Source organism: Platalea leucorodia (assembly GCF_965183815.1).
Source record: "Platalea leucorodia genome assembly, chromosome: W".
Taxonomy (NCBI): Eukaryota; Metazoa; Chordata; class Aves; order Pelecaniformes; family Threskiornithidae; genus Platalea; species Platalea leucorodia.
Genome location: NC_138859.1, coordinates 14,781,558 through 14,804,174, shown reverse-complemented (window position 1 = coordinate 14,804,174; position 22,617 = coordinate 14,781,558). Strand labels below are relative to the sequence as shown.

At 38.9% G+C, this 22,617-nt stretch overlaps 1 pseudogene across 1 annotated transcript in view; it reads left to right on the top strand.

Annotated features, from left to right (window-relative positions):
• The window catches only part of LOC309601770 (DNA polymerase kappa-like), a 66,074-nt pseudogene that overhangs the window by 4,587 nt on the left and 38,870 nt on the right, over positions 1 to 22,617 (top strand). Inside the window, exons 2-4 of the transcript in view lie at positions 1,849 to 1,911; positions 5,958 to 6,136; positions 8,155 to 8,274. The product of the transcript in view is annotated as a DNA polymerase kappa-like (transcript). The remainder of the gene's footprint in view (positions 1 to 1,848; positions 1,912 to 5,957; positions 6,137 to 8,154; positions 8,275 to 22,617) is intronic.

Below are 22,617 nucleotides of genomic sequence, written 5' to 3'. Positions count from 1 at the left end.
AGACTTTAGAGCAGCTGATACTTAAATCATTATCGAAGGAACATGTTTTTACAAGGAAATGAGAGTTAAGGAGTTTGTTAAATTTGATCCCATCAGCCAGAATGTTTCCTTGCCAAATGAATACTTGGAAAAGACAGGTGCACTTCTTGTTGGAAAATATGTAATATAACATTACTGTTTTGGGATAAAATCCTTAACTCATTCAAGTAATGGATAAATCGGGTAATATGAAATCAAATGCACTACTGGACTTTGTAGTGTAAGCTTTTAAATATCAGAGATGTTAAAAATATTCTAGCAGGGTTGAATTTTCCTAGTTTCTTGAATATATGTTTGTTCTTGTCTTAGAAATTCAAGAAATAAAGCAATGCATTTGTGTGAAACCCATTGTTCAAATGGCCTGGCTCTATTGATACATTAATTTCTATACCAAGGTGTGTTAGCTGGATTTTAGTTCTTTTAACAATGATGACTCGAACAGTTGCATGCACATCCTAGAAGAAGATACTTCTGTGCAGTGAGTGGAATAAGAAGCGTAGCTGCATGGCCATCAGTTCAATCTTAATTAGCAATTGGAGTAAAAACAAAGTGATGTCTATTAAAAATGTTGATTTAGATGAGTTGTCTTATTGGGAAGGTTTGGTATAGTCTGGTTTATTTATTACTTATAGTATTGCTTCAGTAGTACCCAGAGGCTTTGTTTTGAGGTGGTCTGTGATGTGGTTTCCAGCTGTAATAATTTCCAGTGCAAGGGAGACATTTGAAAGGTTGGGACTGAGAGTTACTCTTGAATCGGTCTGCTTGGCTTGTTTGTTCTGCGTTTGCTCTTCAATTCTTTAAAAAAAAAATAAAAAAGGATTCCTTATCCTTTGATTCAGTATGTATATAACTTTCTACATGACTTCTCTGAAGTATATTTTATATTTTACATTTATATAAACTGAAAGTTTTTGCAAATAGATGAATACGAGTTGTCCTGTCTGAGATTTAGAACAGTAACTGCTCGTTAGTTTATGGTTTCTGATAGAGGAAGCTGCTTACAACACTAAGCTTAATTCCATCTCAATACAAAAGAAAGTGACTGCAAAGGATGGTTATCAGTGACTTTTTTTGGTAGCATTCTCACTAGGGAGACACACTTATCCAGCTTGCTTATTTTCATTCATGTTGCTTGCCTTGGCTTATGAGGTTTTTGGTTGGCTTATGTGTGTATTATGGTGAGGTGGTGGCCCAGCAAAGTTTTATGACAAGTGACTGAAGTAACTGAAATTGCTTCTTTTAGAGTCTTAAAATGCTGAATTACAATGTTACTGAAGATGTGTTAAAGCTGGATATTTGACTTACGATCTTATGAACACTTATGAAGTGTTCTAGGAGTTTCATATTATTCACAACCATCTTCTACACAGACGTGATTATTTTAATAATTGTTTTATGGAAGAAATTTTTCCATCCCACGCTTGCACTGAGTGCTCCGAACTTTAGTAGTATTTGATAATGGGTCACTTGTAAAGTTTTCATAAGAAAAATAAAAGACCAGGGATCTCATGTATATTTGAATATTTGATATTTCAAAGAATTTTTTTTTTTTGTCTTTTTCTTATCTTTTTGTTTTTAGTATAGTACTAACTTCAGAGGCATTTATCTTTTGAACATAGAGTGATCTGTACTATACCACACTTGATTTTAGCCAAAAGCCTGAGGAGTGATCCTTTGTGGTCAAAACTGGATTAATTAAATCCTTCATCTTTGTTATTTATTGTGCTTTCAGTGCTTTTACGCAACTCCTATTAACATCTCGACCTTGTCATTGAAATTAAGGGTAATATTTATTTTCTTCTGATGCAGCCTACGTAATGACAGGATTCCTGAAGTTATCCCTTCACTCATTCTCAACATTTGCATGTGAAGGTAGCTGTTATAATTTTGTTTTGTTCTTGCTAAAATAAGAATAAAATAGTTTAAATAAAGGAATGTCTAAAAGCTTTTAATTGAGGAAAAATAGGAAATTTATTTTGGGCTTATACTATAATAAATGAGGTGTCAGATTTTGATGAAATGGTATTGGAGGCTTTTATGAGTTTCACAGAAATTGCAGAAACTATTTAATTTAGGTCCTTGTTTTAACCATCCTAAAATAATAATAAAAAAATCATATAGAAAGGAGTCTTTAATAATTGTGTTGCTATTTGCAACATTAGTATTTTTTATTTTTTTTACACACTATGGAGACTCACTCAGGGCTATTGAGATGTAAAAGATGGTCACTTATATCTGTAATATATGTCTTGATTCCCATGTTCAGCTTTTGAGGTATGGGGGAAGTAAGCAGTTGTGTTACTTGCATCTCGCTATTTCTTTTATTGGCATGAGCATCTGTGATAGCAAAGATGTCAGAATTTGTTTTTCTTTATGACTGGTACACACTTTACATGCATCAAATCATAATTCAGTATGTAAATAAATTCTTTTTCAAGCTTTTCCATACAGGTGTCATTTTCCAGTCCTAATACTTCTTCACAACAAGTTGTTACACTATCAATAAAAGGCAAACTGTTAACATACTTTGTGAGTGTTATTACCTTGCATAATAACAGTGTCCACTGAACTGAATATTCTTAGAAATATTTTTATCTTTCATTTTCTCATGTATTATTTTATTACATGAAAATAATAATATGAAGGCATTTAAGTTTTCACATAACACACAGGGTTTCTGTTGCTGGAATTGCAGGATTTTTACTGAAGACAGGATAAAGGCAGGACAGGATAAAGACAGGATATAGGGATAAAGACACTTTTTCAGGAATGTGGAACAGCTAAAAATGTTGCAGAGACTGGAATAGGAAATGGAAGCAATATCTTGTGTTCATTACAGCTTCTTGAAGGGAAAGAGTGATAAAAGAACCAGGGGGAATAGTGGAGGAGCATTTACCTTGATGAAAGTATTTATTGGGAATTGTGCCCATTACTTATCAGACATTTCCAGTAACAATGGAATTATTGTGGAGCTAATTGACATGGGGGTGATTATGAGCTTGAGATGAAACTTGGAATGATGTGTGGGATGCAGTGCTTTTTCCTGTGGTTGAAGTCTAGCAAAGCTGTTCTGGTAAATGTGTATGTTAACTGTAGGAGATTGTTCTACTGTAAGTGGAAAATTTATGAAAATGTTCATCATCGTGATCTTTTATTTGATAGATACACACAAGAGCTATGAAGCTGCTCCCATTCCCAGTTGCCATTATAGTAGCTCTAGTGCTACTAAAGGGTCAAGAGAAGAGTTCTGGTCTCTACGTTGCCAAGTATCTTTTCTTTGAAACGCAACAAGCTGGAGATAAATACAGCATTACTTACCTGATCTTTCATCTTCAGAAGACATAATAAATAATCATATTTAATAATCAATAACAATAATTTATAATAATATTATAATCATAGAATCATTACGGTTGGAAAAGACCCTTAAGATCATCGAGTCCAACCGTTAACCTATCACTGCCAAGTCCACCACGAAACCATGTCCTCAAGCATCACATCTACCCTTCTTTTAAATACCTCCAGGGATGGGGACTCAACCACTTCCCTGGGCAGCCTGTTCCAGTGCCTGACTACCCTTTCGGTGAAGAAGTTTTTCCTAATATCTAACCTAAACTTCCCCTGGCACAGCTTGAGGCCATTTCCTCTCGTCCTATCACTTGTTACAAGGGAGAAGAGACTGACCCCCACCTCACTAGAACTTCCTTTCAAGTAGTTGTAGAGAGCAATAAGGTCACCCCTCAGCCTCCTCTTCTCCAAACTAAACAACCCCAGCTCCCTCAGCCGCTCCTCATAAGACTTGTGCTCCAGACCCTTCACCAGCTTTGTTGCCCTTCTTTGGGCGCACTCTAGTACCTTGATGTCCTTCTTGTAGTGAGGGGCCCAAAACTGAACACAGTATTCGAGGTGTGGCCTCACCAGTGCCGAGTACAGGGGCACTATCACCTCCCTGGTCCTGCTGGCCACACTACTCTTGATACAGGCCAGGATGCCATTGGCCCTCTTGGCCACCTGAGCACACTGCTGGCTCATGTTCCGGCGGCTGTCAACCAACACCCCCAGGTCCTTTTCTGCCAGGCAGCTCTCCAGCCACTCCTCCCCCAGCCTGTAGCGTTGCATGGGGTTGTTGTGACCCAAGTGCAGGACCCGGCACTTAGCCTTGTTGAATCTCATGCAGTTGGCCCCGGCCCATCGGTCCAGCCTGTCCAGGTCCCTCTGTAGGGCCTTCCTACCCTCCAGCAGATCGACACTCCCACCCAACTTGGTGTCATCTGCAAACTTACTGAGGGTGCACTCAGTCCCCTCATCCAGATCATCAATGAAGATATTGAGCAATTTATAATATAATTATATACTAATATAATTGTGTTTATAATTTCTAATAATTATAGTATATTTATAATAATTTATTATAATAATGATTAAATAATAATATTTAATGATTAATTCAGATTACTAAAATTGGGATTTTTTGTCAGAACTTTTTTTTTTTTAAGGATGGCTTTCTTTAATATCTGACTTCAGTTGGCAAGTATATTTCAGGAGATCTTCAGGAAAATAAGAACATTGCCACCATTCATTTTAAAGTGTCACCCATGTGGTTCTTTAATAGCAAAAATTCAGCTCTAAATGGAAAAATAGATAATTACCTTCTTCAGTTTGGTTGCTATTGAGTCCCACTTAAGTCCTGGAGTGGGAAAGTGGCATTTAAAGAAAAATTTTAACACTCTTAGATATGTGTAGTTTGTGGTTGTGTTTAATAGAGCTGCTGTATGTGCCTGAAAGGGTGTGGCTCCTCCAAACAGGAAGGGCTCCTGTCACAGGGAACAGCTCAAAGGGGAAGTTTAAGAGTGAATGTGCTTCCTGCATGAGAGTAAAGCTGAAGTTGTTTATGAATCAGCAGCTTGGGGTAAGAAGAAAGTACCTCTGTATGCTTTTCCAATAATAAATACATGTTAAGTAATTTATACCAGTATTACACTTGGATTTTGCTTGTTTTAATCTGGCAAAAGTAAGACCACAGGATCATGCTACAGAGGGTAAAATTTGCTTTGTTTAGTTTTTTAAGATCAATTTAATATCTAGACAATTTACCATATAATTAGAGTCTATTGAAGGATTCAGCTATTTACTTTCATAAGCAATAAGGGAAGATGTCAGAAATTCACATATCAGAAGTACCTGCATGTATAAGAAATTACTGACGGCAGTAATTGAGTAGTAAAAGCTTGGTAAGTACTATTAGTTGGATGCCATGGCTCTACAAATTAATGGGGAGAAAAAAAAAAAACATAAATTTTACCCTGAATAAAAAATAGGTGTTTATTCAAAGCTTTTAATTGAAGCCATCTTTTAAAAAAAGATGAGCTTTAACTCAAACAGAAGTTTTGAATTTGAGCTAGAAGTTACTGTCAAAGATTCTATGGCTTGTCTCAAGCAGGAATGAGGACTAAACTAACAACAGTCTTCTGCAATTTAAAAATCATTCAATTTCTTTTAATGTGATAGTCTAGTGAGCAGTATTTTGTGTTTAAGGCAGTATTGTTTCATCTGACAGGATAACATACAGGCATAAATCTAATGTGCATGTGTAAGGTACTAGCCTTTACCTGAAGCTGGTGGTGTTCAATTATTTCTGTAAGGGAGCTTTTAAAAAGAGTATGTTTTTAAGTTAATAAAAAAGTAAAATTTTACTGTCTCCAAACACTGATAAAGTTACAGGTGACTTTATTTTGTGAGTGTGGACGGTCAACCACTTTACAGGAATACAAATCTTCACATTTGTGATAAGTATGTTGTTTTCTGAATAAGTATAAAATAGTTATTTAATAAATACAGCAAATGAATTCCACAAATTATTTTTGTATTGTTCAGATGGAACTTAGAAACAAATATATGATTTAAATTCTTTTTTTCAGGTATTAAGTCCTACAAGAGGTACTTGTTTTCAAGAAGTACTATGGACAACATGAAAAAAGTTGATAACAGCTCTTGTAATGATGGAGTTCTACTTAGAATGGGCCTCAATGATAACAAAGCTGGAATGCAAGGTTTGGATAAAGAGAAAGTCAATAAAATCATCATGGAAGCTACCAAGGTTGGTTTGATTATTTTTTTTTTTTCCTGGTGCTCTATCTGTTGCCTGGTATCATAAGGCTCCCCTCCTCCCTTCCCCAAATTTTATCCCTCACATGTGTAAATGGAGAGCAGCTTTTAAGAAGAAATATATGTGTGGGGAGGAAAGGGAGGGACTATAGGTTAAGGTACCATAGGGTACCGTTGGATTCATCCACAGGAACGTGGAGGAACCAACTGAATAGGTTCTTAGATGCACCCTTTTTGCCTGAAGCAGTACATAAATAGCACTGCATTGTTCAGAGGTAATTGTGAAGGTTTCCGTTTTCCCCCTTTGCATTCATTTTCCTGCCCCATCTTTAATCAGCCAAGCAGAGCTACCTCTATTGGTCACCTTCCCATAACTGATGACGTTGATGTGATCACATTTTTCTAATACTTTCAGTAGAATTCCTTTGTGCTGACTGCTTGTTGTCTTGTCTGTCTTCTCAAATGGTATTCAGGAGAGGTGGCTGGTAGTGTGCAACTTTGTACCAAAGATCCACAGAGGACCCCACAAATCTACAAAGCATTGAAACATACTAGGTATAGCTTGAGAAATCTGAAAAGAAGCTTTGGTTCTTTTTCTTAAACTTTTCTTCTTTTTTTTTTTGTCCTTTCAAAGTTACACCTACAAACACTACCCACAATTGTATTACAAGATCTTATAGCATTTCAACTGTGAAATATTGCACGAGATGTGTAAAACAAAAAAAAAAAACCAAACCCCAACCAAACAAAAAAAAAAACCAACCCACCAAACTTCAAACAAAAAAAACCCTAACAAAACAAAAAACCAACCTAGCTTAATAACAATCTTAAATATTGGGTTGCTTCCTGCACCAACATTTTGGTACTTATTTCTTTCAACAAGTCTCAACAAATCATGTTTGGTTGCAGAGGGGAGAAAAGATGAAATGCATGTCTGATATTGAAAGAAAACATACCCTAATTTCTTCTAATTAGATATTTCTTCTAAGCAATGAGACATGATGTTATAGTATTTACATTAATCCTTTTTATCATTATTCTAAAACTGGATATTTTTGCTTTTTATATAAATACCTGATTCTTATTTGACTATGGCTGAATTCTTGGCATCAGTGCCAGTTTGGTAGTCAGAGGCTTGAACTAAAAATTTGTCTACTTTTGCCAATTTCTATCAGCTGGTTCAATAAAAGACATTACCTCTTTCTACAAATGTCATTTCTCTTGTAAGCTAAGCGGATGTTGCAAGAAAAATATTTTATTACCTGGTTTTGAATTTTGTTCTTTTCCATTTCATTGTATGCCTTCTTTTCTTTGTTATGAGTCAGGAAGGGAAGTCACAGTACGTGTTCTCTACATCATTGTCATCTTTGTATGTTTTCATTACATCTACTTTTATTCATTCCTTTTTTGAAGGAGCAATTACATACTTGAGAGCAAGAGGGCTTTTTTATGCCTATTTGCTTTTCATGATCCTCTTACAAATAGCTTCTAATTCTGCAATATCCTTCAACATTAAATGTTCAATGAAATACTCAACATTACAAGTGAATTTGACTTTCATAATGTCATTGTTTTTTTCCATGTAGATTAAACTACATGGAAGTCTGGCAAAATGCTTAAGGCTTTTTTTCTTTTTTTTTTGAGTTTTATACTCCTTATCTTGGAGGTAGTACAAAGAATAGTTTGACTTTTATCTACTATTTTGGAATTTTTATTGTGAAATGTTAGAATGAGTTGTTTTCTGTAAACATAGCAAGTTCTCTAAATAGTTCTCTATACTCATCTGAGTATAGGGGATCTGAGAAGGAGGAATATTATATTTGTGTCAGTTGAGGGAAGAGAGAGATGTAAAGCACCACTGGTCTCTCTTGATTATCAGTTATATGAAAATCCAAAGTATGCATTAGAAACTGTTACTGTGTTTTACATTTTCTGTATTTAAAGATCAAATGTGGTTATTTATAGGAAAAGGCAAATAAAAACCTTAGTGTTTTTGCAATTTTCTTCCAGGGTTCTAAATTTTATGAAAATGAACTTTAAAAAGATCAACAAGTTAACCAATGAAATGAAAAAATTATGCAGCTAAAAGAGAAAATTACAAGACAACATCTCTTGAAAGCACAGCTGCAGGTTCTAATCTTGGAAAGACTTTTTGGAGTAAATGGCAAATAATAAACATTTTGGTGTGTTCTAGTTTATTGTATTAAATTCTGGTAAGCATAATGTTAACTGCTGTTTTGATATTAGTCATGCAAGTAAAAGTGCACAATGTTTTGATGATGTAACCTTAATAAAAAATTGCTACAAAATTTTACAATTATAAAATCACTCTGAAATGTTCCCTATATGAGTAAAATGAAGCAAAGTAATTCCTGTTCTTCTAAGTCTGATCAGTTTAAAGGGATGTCATTATGGTTTATGTAAAAGTTATATTAAATACCTTGTTAATAAGTATCATAGCAGTCTTGAGTTTACTTTATGTTTTTATAATATATGTATATTCGTGTTAAATGGCCTGCAATGGGATGAGGGGGATCAGAGTTCTCAGCTCTTCTGGATATAATTTATTCCTTATTTATGCTAATTAATGAAAAAATCATCATGGCAAGCAGTCACAAGAAATACAAGTGTCCTGAACTAGAAAGATGAAGAGACTATTTCTCTTCTCAAATGTTAACGATAGATAATAGTATCCAAAATATTACTGTGTATGAAAGGTTATTAAAAGAAAACTACAACACCAAGGTTGCACACTAAGCATTCTTAGGCACAACAGAATTAAAGTTGCTTGTAGAGGTTTAATTCGTTTCCTTTTTCATTTGTACTGTGATTCAGTCTTTAATTACATGATTTCTTGCTATTTTTCCCCGAACAGGATTCCTGCTTCATTCAGTGCACAGTTCAGATGGTGTTCACTGAGTGGGCAGTTATTCAGTATTTACTGTTGTCCTCATTGTTCAATGGATAGCCCCAAGCCTTGTTATACACTAATCTAATCCAGTTTTGAACGCAGAATTACTGACTTCCTCATAGGCTTTTCTATGTCGTACACCACATACATAGTGAGAATTCTCTAAATTATTCTTGCAATACTCCAGCAAAGTAGAGTGATTGTTTAGTAGATGAGGAGCTGAGGAATATAAAGATTAAACACATCCATTAATTTTGAATGCTATTGTGAGGATTATAGGTCCTGAGCTTTTGTGTACAATCTTTTTTTTGTTCATTGCAGATTTGCAAAACACTTCTGTAAATTAGATGCCAGTGTCTCAAATTTGGGCCCAGAAAAGCTTGCAATTACTGAGTACCTCTGAAAAGTTTATTATAAGCCTGTATGCCTCAACTGTTTTTAGTTAATCTTTAACATGAATCAGTTATGTCTCTGCTTATCAGGTTTTTTTAGTTTTCTAGGGTAGCATTTAAGTCATTTAATTATGAAAACATACTTCCAATTTCATCCTTCTTCACTACAGAACTTCTCGTTTACAGAAAAGTCTTTCTTATAAAATGAATGACACAGATCATATAAAATTACTGTATGGGTTATGTAATTAAAGACTAAATCGTGTACAGTGAAAGCCAACAAATTTGAATTGCTTTGACTACCTTCATGCTGTCTTTTTCTGAACTTGATTCTTTGATCTTGCAACATTGTTGTTTTCTTAAAATGTTTTGTATGAATATTGCTTTCTTTAAAAGAAAAAAGCAGCTTAAAAAAAGAGATAAATTCTTTCATGTGGGTCTTACTAAGACCTGCATTTCAAACGCCATGTTTGAAATCTTTATGCTGATACAAAAATTCACAGATGCTTCTCCTCACAGTCCGAATCCCCCCAAGGGAGAAACGGAGTATTCAGAGAGTCCCTGAAATGAAACTCAATAGCAACGAAGTTACTATTAAGCAGGTATTCTTTATTGCAGCGCTGGGCAAGGTGTTCGGCCATCCCCAGGAAAGCAGGGCTCCATCACGCGTAATAGTTACTTGGGAAGACAAACACCATTGCGCTGAACGTCCCCCCTCTTCCTTCTTCTTCCCCCAGCTTAATACTGAGCATAACATCATGGTATGGAATAACCCTTTGGCCAGTTTGGGTCAGCTGTCCTGGCTGCGCTCCCTCCCAGCTTCTTGCACCCAGCAGAGCATGGGAAGCTGAAAAGTCCTTGACCAGTGTAAGCACTACTTAGCAACTATTTAGCAACAGCTTAGCACTACTTAGCAAGAACCAAAGCATCAGTGTATCATCGACATTATTCTCATCCTAAACCCAAAACACAGCACTATACCAGCTACTAAGAAGAAAATTAACTCTATCCCAGCTGAAACTAGGACAGTGGTCCTGATGAGGAGTATTTATGTGCAATCTGCACATAATAATTAAAACTTGAAGACAGTTTCTCTCTTTTTCCCCTCAACAGAGCTGCTTAATAAAAGCCATCAAAACCTTATTCAGAAACCCATCCTTGAAGGTGAAGATACTTGAACAAAGGCAGGTGGCTATGAACGTTCCAACTGAATTGCTAAGTAATGATTTACAAAGCCTCTTCTCTGGTTTGTTCCAAGTTCATTTGAGGGATGAAAGATTAGAATGGGGCCTCCAACTAGGCTATTCCATATAGAAGAGCACAGTATGCTCCCTGAGGCCAAGAAAACTGGTTTAGACAAATTAAGAGCATGAGGGGAAAGTGTTGCAGGCAAGCCATTCAAACAACCACACCCAAAAGTAGCGGGGAATTTACATGATGCAACGTATGGAAGACAGACAGACAGTTTCATTTAAATCCTTCTGAACTAAGCTTATTTTCATTACACTACTCATTCAGCAAGGGTTCAAGTCACTCTATCATCATGAAAAGCATCCTTTTTTTAAAGAACTATATTTTGCAAATCATTTTAAGGTTACTCAAATTCAAATTGCTTAATAACTTTAATGAATACTATCAATTGCCCATCTAGTTACATAACGTCTGTAGTTCAATTTATTGAAAAGGGGCTTTAGGGCGTAACTACGCTTATCTAACTATTGTGCAAGGTGATTAAAGCGAGGAGCCTGGTAGTCTCACAACAAAGGACAGTTCCTGATAAGAACAGAAACTTGTCTCAAGAACCAGCTGAAACCGACCCTGCGATTTGGACAAGAGCCAAGGAGCAACTGAGTCTGCGCAAGAACAAGGGGTTACTAGCGGTGACGAAGAGGAGTCATCAGCCTTCATCCCCATGACCCCCGCGACAACCACCAGGAAGCACTGCGCAAGCGCAGTTGGGAGGAGTTTATGGAAACGACCTCTTGGGGCTAATTTTAATACGAAGCGGGGACAGGTCATGCATATGTATAGGCGTATTGGGAAACCTTATGTATATGTAACACTTTGTCGTATAAATCCAGGACGAGCTACCACGTGGGCGCGCACGACTTTGGCGGGATGACCCTCCCGTGCTGCCCAGCGCTGAATAAACATACCTACTTTACAACCTTACGGGTTGTGGAGTCTGTTTCCGCACGTCATTATCATATTTATAAAAAACTTCTTTTTGCTTTTCCTCCTCAAATGTATTTCTAACACGATACTTACTGATCACCTAACATAAACATCTAAAGAATGAAGTAAAATTAAATTAAACTAATCAGAAATATAAAAAGAGAACTCTTTAGCAAAAGCAACTGATACAAATAATATGACAAAACAAAACACACCCAGACTTGCACCTACAAATGATTCCTTAGTAAGATAAGGAAAGTTACAGAATAGTTTCATAGAGGCAAGCCAGGTTGAGAAGTTTTTAAAAGCTGCTTTCAATTTTCCTTTGAAGATAAAAAGAGATACCAAGTTTTTTTATTTCTAAGCTAGATGAAAGAATGTAAAAAGTACAGATTGTAATCAGAAGTTTAATTTTGCTTATAGTGACTTTTAGACAGTTTAAAGAATAACCTCTCATTCTTTCTTATCCCATGATGCAAAATAGAAGTTTTCTATCTTAAATTGCTTTGTCAAAGTAAGATATGAAAAAATTATTCAAAAATCTCTTTTATATTTGTAAAAGCATCTGACAAGGTGAAGAGATAATAAACAGTGATACCACTTTTTAAGACAATAGTAACCATTTACAGAATAAACATCTGGGATAAAACTCACATGAATAAAAAACCCAAACATCAGTAGAACAGTTTGCAAATCTGGTAACAGTTGGATACTTTTTAAAGTATCCTTAATTACTGCTGAACTTCAAGCAATTCCACTCTAGGTTGCTAGGATAATCTAACTCTATTACAGACAAGTTTTAAAAAATTAAGAATTACATGATAGTGTACAACATATAATTTCCCATATAAGACAACAGTGGCATTCATTAGGAAAACTTCAAACTACCTTTGACATTTCAGATGATTATTTTAAAAATAAATAAATACATTTTTACATGGAAATGGCAGTTTTTAGAAAGTACTTGTGCATCATCTTATCTCCAGCATTCACAAAATCAATTGTGGTAAGTGCCCTTCTGCAAAGAAGGCCTTCTAAGGAAAACTGTAAAAATATGAGAAATACCCTCACAAATTTCTTGGCGTACACACACTCTAGTGGCAAGAAAGACAGCATTACATTGCAGATTCTATGTTTTATTTATATTATTGTTTCCATCATGTAACCACGATTTTGTCCAACAAATCCAGTAAGCGGGGATTTTTTTTGTTGGTTTGTTTTTACATTACAGCACTTGTATCGACTGTCAGCTTACGAAGCCGTATTTCAGCCTCTAACTATCCTACAAACAAGACTTGATCTGAAAATGAGAACTTGCAGCATTCACGGAAGCAAATATATATGGATACCTTTATAATTCCGGAGTACCTCCCACTTACTTACAAATTCTAGGAGAATAAATTATCTCATGGTATATCAGAATGTAGTACTAACAAGAGGAAGAGTTAAAGAACTCGATAGACAACAACAACAAAGAAGAAAAGGTAATGAGAGCCAACTATATCCATATGTGAAGACCTAGAGTGTTACCGCAAACCAGTCCATAAAACTTTCTAACACCAATTTGGCATTTAGAAAGTAGGCATTCTTTATTGCAGCGCTGGATGCATGGGGGATATCTCCACCTAATGTGCATACCGTCATACAAAACCACAGCACATTTATCAGGTTACATGATTAGTATAAACCTGCCTAAATTTACACTTATTGGTTAGTGATTAACATTGCATACACTACTGGTTTACTGTATTTAAAGTAGCCTCGCTTGCTATGTAAATTAGCACGCATGCTCCTTTGGGGGGGGGGGGCAAATCTTTTCGGTCCTGAATTCATAGAATCATAGAATCATAGAATCGTCAAGGTTGGAAAAGACCCTTAAGATCATCGAGTCCAACCGTTAACCTATCACTGCCAAGTCCGTCCATCTATACCATGTCTTCCAGCACCGTATCTATCCGTTCTTTAAATACCTCCAGGGATGGGGACTCAACCACTTCCCTGGGCAGCCTGTTCCAATGCTTGACCACCCTCTCAGTGAAGAAGTTTTTCCTAATATCTAACCTAAACCTCCCTTGGCGCAGCTTGAGGCCGTTTCCTCTCGTTCTATTGATACAAAAATTCACGGATGCTTCTCCTCACAGTCCGAATCCCCCCAAGGGAGAAACGGAGTATTCAGAGAGTCCCTGAAATGAAACTCAATAGCAACGAAGTTACTATTAAGCAGGTATTCTTTATTGCAGCGCTGGGCAGCACTGGGGATTCTCCACCATGAGTGCTCCACCGATCTGGTGGACTTTCAGAGATTATATACTATAAAATCCTACATATTCACAGGATTTCCAAGAAATCATTTACATAAACATGAGGTTTCCTGGAACTTATTAACATATGCAAATGTCCGATCCGCATGCGCAGTCGTCTCCCGTGGTGGTCTTCAGGTGGTCTTTGGGGGTCTTCGGATGAAGGCTCGTAGTCTTCTTCACTGTGTTCGCTGATTGACCTCTGCTTCTGCGCAAACTCAGTCCGAGGATCACGTAAATGGTGTCCTTCAAGGCTGCTGTTGTCATTCTTTTGTGACCTCCTATCTTCCATGCATTTGTTCTCCCAAGGCCCAGTTGTCTGAGATGGGATTATCCCGGAGCCCCCTTATCTTACAACCATTCTAACTACTCTCTAAATCACAAAGGCCTTCCTTTTGTTTAGTTAAGTGACTAAGATATTTAAATATCCTCCTTACCCCTAGGCTTTTCAGGAGGCATTTTGATGCAGTGGCTTTGTCTATCTTGGCTTTAACCCCTTCATTCCCCCCTTTTCTTTAAACTTTGTAAATTTCTTTACAAAGGTCTTAAGTTTTCATATTTTATCACCTTAGGCAAGGCCCAAACTCTCATAGCCAATTTCTTCAGCTTATACCACAAAAGGCAATTGACAACTTTTAGTATAATAACAAACACCAATAATATCAAGAGTGGGTGGGCTAGAACATTCAAAGTTTTCTCTGCAGAGGGTGAGTATCCCAAAAGATATCCCACCAATGATGGGCGGTATCATCTTTAATTTGACTAGACAGTCCAACAAGTTTGTCCTTAGTTATTATTGGTTCAAGATTTTGTTTAATTTTTCCAGAGATATGTTTGCACGACTTATATTTAAGCCAAAACATTGCCACTTGTTCTTCTGTATATGCGAACACATAAAGGGAGTGATTAGGTGATATTCTGCAACTACCGATGAGTTATTAGTCACTAAACACACACGTCTGGCATTAATTTCTACAAACATGTCAAACACATCAGGAGACAGGATCATCCATTTGCAACTGTTAACAGAATGTTCTAATAAGCATGGTTAGACTGTTGTCCACATAAGATACCGTCAGAGGTGGTTTCACAAAGATCTAAATCATATGCTTGTCTCGGGTAGTGGCAAAGATTTTTCAGGAATTATACTTAATACCTCACCTTGTTCCGCAGCTCGCCTTGCCTCGTGATCAGCCAATTTATTTCCCACTTCCCTGTCAGCGTTACCTCTCTGATGCCCTTTGCAGTGCATAATCGCCACTGCTGATGGAAGTTGTACAGCATCTAAAAGTCGCAAAATTATATCAGCATGTTTTGTACCTTTCCCTTGAGCAGTTAAGAGTCCTCGTTCCTTCCAAATTGCTCCACGGGCATGGACTGCACCAAAGGCATACTTTGAATCTGTTCGCAGTCCTTTGGCAAGCTCCAACGCCCTCACTAGAGCAATTATTTCAGCTCGGTTGTGCAGATGTGCCCTTAGGGAGTGACTTTGCTTCCACCAGTTGGTCTGTGGTGGTCACAGCATATCCTGCCATTCGAACTCCATTCTTTACGAAACTGCTCCCATCAGTACACCACATTCGGTAGGCTTCCTCCTGCGGCTCCTCCTTCAAGTCTGGTCTGCTTGCATATACAGTTTCAATAGTTTCTATACAATCATGCCTGTTTATTGCTTAAAAAGGAAGCAGGGTTGATAATTGTAGATGTGACGATTTCTATATCATTCTGTTCCATCAAAACTGCAAGAATCTTGATGGTGAAAGCCAGTGTCCCCCTTTTTGTTCTAAAACGGAGGTTACAGTGTGGGAAGTGTGCACAATCATCTTTTGTCCCAAAGTAAATTTTCAAGCTTCTTGGATAATCAAAACAATGGCGGCCACTGCCCGGAGGCATCCCGGCCATCCTTTGCTTACTTCATCCAATTGTTCAGAGAAGTATGCTACAGCTCGTTTATAAGGACCCAGCTTCTGGGCCAGAATTCCCAGAGCCACTCCTTGCCTTTCATACGAGAACAGCCAGAAAGGTTTCGTTACATCTGGTAGGCCCAAAGCTGGAGCCTTCATTAGCTCCAGTTTCGCTTCCTTGAATGCCCTCTTAGCTTCATCAGTCCATATTAATTGTGTCTGGCTATTTTCAACAGTTCATATAGAGGTTTAACGAAAAGTCCATAATTATAGATCCATAATTGGCACCAACCTGTCATTTCCCAAAAGGTTCGAAGCTCTTTTACCGTGGTTGGTTCTGGAGTTCTGCAGATAGCTTCCTTTCGGTCATTCCCGAGCTGTCTTTGTCCCTTAGAAATCACGAATCCCAGGTATATATTACTTCCTTCTTCAAGATTTGGGCTTTCTGTAATGAGACTCGGTAACCACTTAATCCCAGAAAATTCAACAAGCTCACAGTCCATTCCTTACACTCTTCATCCCTTTCTGTGGCTATTAATATATCATCCACATATTGCAAAAGAATCCCATTTCCTGGGGGCCTCTCCCAGGTCTCTAATTCCTTAGCTAATTGATTTCCAAAAATGGTAGGGCTGTTTTTAAATCCTTGGGGTAACACTGTCCAGGTCGGTTGGGTTTTTCGTCCTGTATCGGGGTTTTCCCATTCAAAGGCAAATAAATCGCGGCTTTCTGGAGCCAAGGTAAGGCAAAAGAACGCATCCTTTAAATCTAATACAGTAAACCATTCAGAGTATATGGGTTTGCCACTATCAGATACAAATCTTCAACTATTTGATTTATTGCCTGCAAATCTTGCACCCATCGATAAGTTTTGCCATCAGGCTTTTTGACAGGCAGAATGGGAGTGTTATATTCTGAAGAGCATTCAATTAATAGTCCAAATTTTATAAACTCTTCTATAATACTTTTTACCCCTCGCCTATCTTCCAATTTCAAGGGGTATTGCTTTATCCTAACAGGTCGTGCCCCTTCTTTGAGTTTAACAACAACCAATTCAGGATTTTTAGCCTTTCCAGGTATGCCTGAGGCCCACGCTCCTGGGTATACCTGGTCTTTTATTTCTTGTATAAACCCTTTCACTGTCTCTCATTACTAGGGAGAAGAGACTGACCCCCACCTCACTAGAACTTCCTTTCAAGTAGTTGTAGAGAGCAATAAGGTCACCCCTCAGCCTCCTCTTCTCCAAACTAAACAACCCCAGCTCCCTCAGACGCTCCTCATAAGACTTGTGCTCCATACCCTTCACCAGCTTCGTTGCCCTCCTCTGGACACACTCCAGCACCTCGATGTCCTTCTTGTAGTGAGGGGCCCAAAACTGAACACAGTATTCGAGGTGCGGCCTCACCAGTGCCGAGTACAGGGGCACTATCACCTCCCTGGTCCTGCTGGCCACACTACTCTTGATACAGGCCAGGATGCCATTGGCCCTCTTGGCCACCTGGGCACACTGCTGGCTCATGTTCCGGCGGCTGTCAACCAACACCCCCAGGTCCTTTTCCGCCAGGCAGCTCTCCAGCCACTCCTCCCCAAGCCTGTAGCATTGCATGGGGTTGTTGTGACCCAAGTGCAGGACCCGGCACTTAGCCTTGTTGAATCTCATGCAGTTGGCCCCGGCCCATCAGTCCAGCCTGTCCAGGTCCCTCTGTAGGGCCTTCCTACCCTCCAGCAGATCGACACTCCCACCCAACTTGGTGTCATCTGCAAACTTACTGAGGGTGCACTCGATCCCCTCATCCAGATCATCAATGAAGATATTGAACAGGACCGGCCCCAGTATTGAGCCCTGGGGAACACCGCTCATGACTGGCCGCCAACTGAATTTGACTCCATTCACCACCACTCTCTGGGCTCGGCCGTCCAGCCAGTTTTTAACCCAGCGGAGAGTGCACCCATCCAAGCCGTGTGCAGCCAGCTTCTCCAGGAGAATGCTGTGGGCGACAGTGTCAAAGGCCTTACTAAAGTCCAAGCAGACAACATCCACAGCCTTCCCCTCATCCACTAAGCGGGTCAAGAATATTACATTGAGTCGGTTGTCGCGATCTCCCCTCACCGCATTTACATTTCACCCAGTTTCTGCAGTTTTATCAAACTTCATGCTTCTCTGGCCCCTGCCCAGTCTTTGGTGCCAAGATGTTCCCTTTTATCAGTCTGTTAGCTCTTCTTCAAGGCTGGAGCCATTAGTTTTCCACAGTTCGTTACTTATACAAACACCTTCATATCTTTTAGCTCCCTCCCAAATTCCTTTCCCAAGGCACAAGTGGTTAGTAGTTTTGCTAATTGGAAAATTACTGTTTCTGCTTAGCTTTAGAAACTATTTACAACAGCATATGGTTTGCGTGGTACATTCTGCATATGCATGCACCATGTGTGCTCTATGTGTGGGTGCACGCAGTGTCTGTGAGCACTCTGCATCTATGTACATGATACCCTAACAACTAGGGTATCAGGAGAAGCTGATTAAACAATACACAGCACATATTAAGAAAACCAAACAGAACAAACAAGACTTACAATGTTAAAGGTGGAGATAATGGCCTGGGGAAGAGGAGTTGGTGGGTAAGTCACAGGAAATGGAGGAAGCATTTAGGATATCAGACATAGATAAAGACTGGCTGGGCCAGGAGACTGGGGACTTCAATGGGGACCCTGGGGGCATAGACAAGGACTGCTTTGGAAAGAGAACTGATGATAATCTGGGGATATGAGACAAGAAGAGGAAAATTCAGGATAGGATAATTTGAAAGAAAGATGGGAAAGAGCAAAAGGGTCAGAACTTGTGATGAAGAAATGAGAGCAACAACAATCACAGACCAGAGCTCATCTGCATACAGAGGATGGAACCAAAATTCAATTTTTCCTTTTTGGAAAAGGAAAATCAGAAAGAGTTAGGGAAGTCGAAGCAGTGTTGTTCAGCATGTAGTATTGGACAGAGGTGTTTGAAGGTGAAAGAGAAACCCAGAAAGGCAGAAGAAAAGTGCCTTTCCAGATGGATGATGTGGATAAGTGGAAGGATGCAGTTAAGGGGTACAGGGAGGACCCAAGTGGGATTGCAAAAAGGTTTGAGTGGATTACTAAGAATTTGGACCCAGATTGGAAAGATGTGGATCTTATGCTAGATGATATGACTGAAACTGAGAAGCAGCATAAGATATAAGGAATTCAGAAAAGTTGCTGGAGGAAGCGTGGAGAGTATATCGGAATGGGGAGGGGGAGGACAGAAGGAAACTGGGAAAGGAGATAGCGGCTGCGTTAGCCACATTCTCTGTATTGAATCAAACCTTGTTACCTATAAGTAAACAAAATGTTAATGTTGTGGGAGCAACTGGGCAGGTTGAAAAAGCTTTTTTCTTGACACCATTAAAATTTAGAATTGGGAAGAGTGTGGGGATTCACGAATTTCTCTACCTGCCTGAGGCTCCTAGACCATTACTGGGAAGGGACCTATTAGAACAACTATAATCCCGAAATAAAATTTAGAAATGAGGAAACTGAATTTAAAATACCAGACAAAAATCACATTGGAATTTTAAGTTTGGTTCTTACTGAACCCCAAATTAGAGAAGAAGAAATTATACAAGAAATAAAAGACCAGGTATACCCAGGAGCGTGGGCCTCAGGCATACCTGGAAAGGCTAAAAATCCTGAATTGGTTGTTGTTAAACTCAAAGAAGGGGCACGACCTGTTAGGATAAAGCAATACCCCTTGAAATTGGAAGATAGGCGAGGGGTAAAAAGTATTATAGAAGAGTTTATAAAATTTGGACTATTAATTGAATGCTCTTCAGAATATAACACTCCCATTCTGCCTGTCAAAAAGCCTGATGGCAAAACTTATCGATGGGTGCAAGATTTGCAGGCAATAAATCAAATAGTTGAAGATTTGTATCTGATAGTGGCAAACCCATATACTCTGAATGGTTTACTGTATTAGATTTAAAGGATGCGTTCTTTTGCCTTACCTTGGCTCCAGAAAGCCGCGATTTATTTGCCTTTGAATGGGAAAACCCCGATACAGGACGAAAAACCCAACCGACCTGGACAGTGTTACCCCAAGGATTTAAAAACAGCCCTACCATTTTGGAAATCAATTAGCTAAGGAATTAGAGACCTGGGAGAGGCCCCCAGGAAATGGGATTCTTTTGCAATATGTGGATGATATATTAATAGCCACAGAAAGGGATGAAGAGTGTAAGGAATGGACTGTGAGCTTGTTGAATTTTCTGGGATTAAGTGGTTACCGAGTCTCATTACAGAAAGCCCAAATCTTGAAGAAGGAAGTAATATATACCTGGGATTCGTGATTTCTAAGGGACAAAGACAGCTCGGGAATGACCGAAAGGAAGCTATCTGCAGAACTCCAGAACCAACCACGGTAAAAGAGCTTCGAACCTTTTGGGAAATGACAGGTTGGTGCCAATTATGGATCTATAATTATGGACTTTTCGTTAAACCTCTATATGAACTGTTGAAAATAGCCAGACACAATTAATATGGACTGATGAAGCTAAGAGGGCATTCAAGGAAGCGAAACTGGAGCTAATGAAGGCTCCAGCTTTGGGCCTACCAGATGTAACGAAACCTTTCTGGCTGTTCTCGTATGAAAGGCAAGGAGTGGCTCTGGGAATTCTGGCCCAGAAGCTGGGTCCTTATAAACGAGCTGTAGCATACTTCTCTGAACAATTGGATGAAGTAAGCAAAGGATGGCCGGGATGCCTCCGGGCAGTGGCCGCCATTGTTTTGATTATCCAAGAAGCTTGAAAATTTACTTTGGGACAAAAGATGATTGTGCACACTTCCCACACTGTAACCTCCGTTTTAGAACAAAAAGGGGGACACTGGCTTTCACCATCAAGATTCTTGCAGTTTTGATGGAACAGAATGATATAGAAATCGTCACATCTACAATTATCAACCCTGCTTCCTTTTTAAGCAATAAACAGGCATGATTGTATAGAAACTATTGAAACTGTATATGCAAGCAGACCAGACTTGAAGGAGGAGCCGCAGGAGGAAGCCTACCGAATGTGGTGTACTGATGGGAGCAGTTTCGTAAAGAATGGAGTTCGAATGGCAGGATATGCTGTGACCACCACAGACCAACTGGTGGAAGCAAAGTCACTCCCTAAGGGCACATCTGCACAACCGAGCTGAAATAATTGCTCTAGTGAGGGCGTTGGAGCTTGCCAAAGGACTGCGAACAGATTCAAAGTATGCCTTTGGTGCAGTCCATGCCCGTGGAGCAATTTGGAAGGAACGAGGACTCTTAACTGCTCAAGGGAAAGGTACAAAACATGCTGATATAATTTTGCGACTTTTAGATGCTGTACAACTTCCATCAGCAGTGGCGATTATGCACTGCAAAGGGCATCAGAGAGGTAACGCTGACAGGGAAGTGGGAAATAAATTGGCTGATCACGAGGCAAGGCGAGCTGCGGAACAAGGTGAGGTATTAAGTATAATTCCTGAAAAATCTTTGCCACTACCCGAGACAAGCATATGATTTAGATCTTTGTGAAACCACCTCTGACGGTATCTTATGTGGACAACAGTCTAACCATGCTTATTAGAACATTCTGTTAACAGTTGCAAATGGATGATCCTGTCTCCTGATGTGTTTGACATGTTTGTAGAAATTAATGCCAGACGTGTGTGTTTAGTGACTAATAACTCATCGGTAGTTGCAGAATATCACCTAATCACTCCCTTTATGTGTTCGCATATACAGAAGAACAAGTGGCAATGTTTTGGCTTAAATATAAGTCGTGCAAACATATCTCTGGAAAAATTAAACAAAATCTTGAACCAATAATAACTAAGGACAAACTTGTTGGACTGTCTAGTCAAATTAAAGATGATACCGCCCATCATTGGTGGGATATCTTTTGGGATACTCACCCTCTGCAGAGAAAACTTTGAATGTTCTAGCCCACCCACTCTTGATATTATTGGTGTTTGTTATTATACTAAAAGTTGTCAATTGCCTTTTGTGGTATAAGCTGAAGAAATTGGCTATGAGAGTTTGGGCCTTGCCTAAGGTGATAAAATATGAAAACTTAAGACCTTTGTAAAGAAATTTACAAAGTTTAAAGAAAAGGGGGGAATGAAGGGGTTAAAGCCAAGATAGACAAAGCCACTGCATCAAAATGCCTCCTGAAAAGCCTAGGGGTAAGGAGGATATTTAAATATCTTAGTCACTTAACTAAACAAAAGGAAGGCCTTTGTGATTTAGAGAGTAGTTAGAATGGTTGTAAGATAAGGGGGCTCCGGGATAATCCCATCTCAGACAACTGGGCCTTGGGAGAACAAATGCATGGAAGATAGGAGGTCACAAAAGAATGACAACAGCAGCCTTGAAGGACACCATTTACGTGATCCTCGGACTGAGTTTGCGCAGAAGCAGAGGTCAATCAGCGAACACAGTGAAGAAGACTACGAGCCTTCATCCGAAGACCCCCAAAGACCACCTGAAGACCACCACGGGAGACGACTGCGCATGCGGATCGGACATTTGCATATGTTAATAAGTTCCAGGAAACCTCATGTTTATGTAAATGATTTCTTGGAAATCCTGTGAATATGTAGGATTTTATAGTATATAATCTCTGAAAGTCCACCAGATCGGTGGAGCACTCATGGTGGAGAATCCCCAGTGCTGCCCAGCGCTGCAATAAAGAATACCTGCTTAATAGTAACTTCGTTGCTATTGAGTTTCATTTCAGGGACTCTCTGAA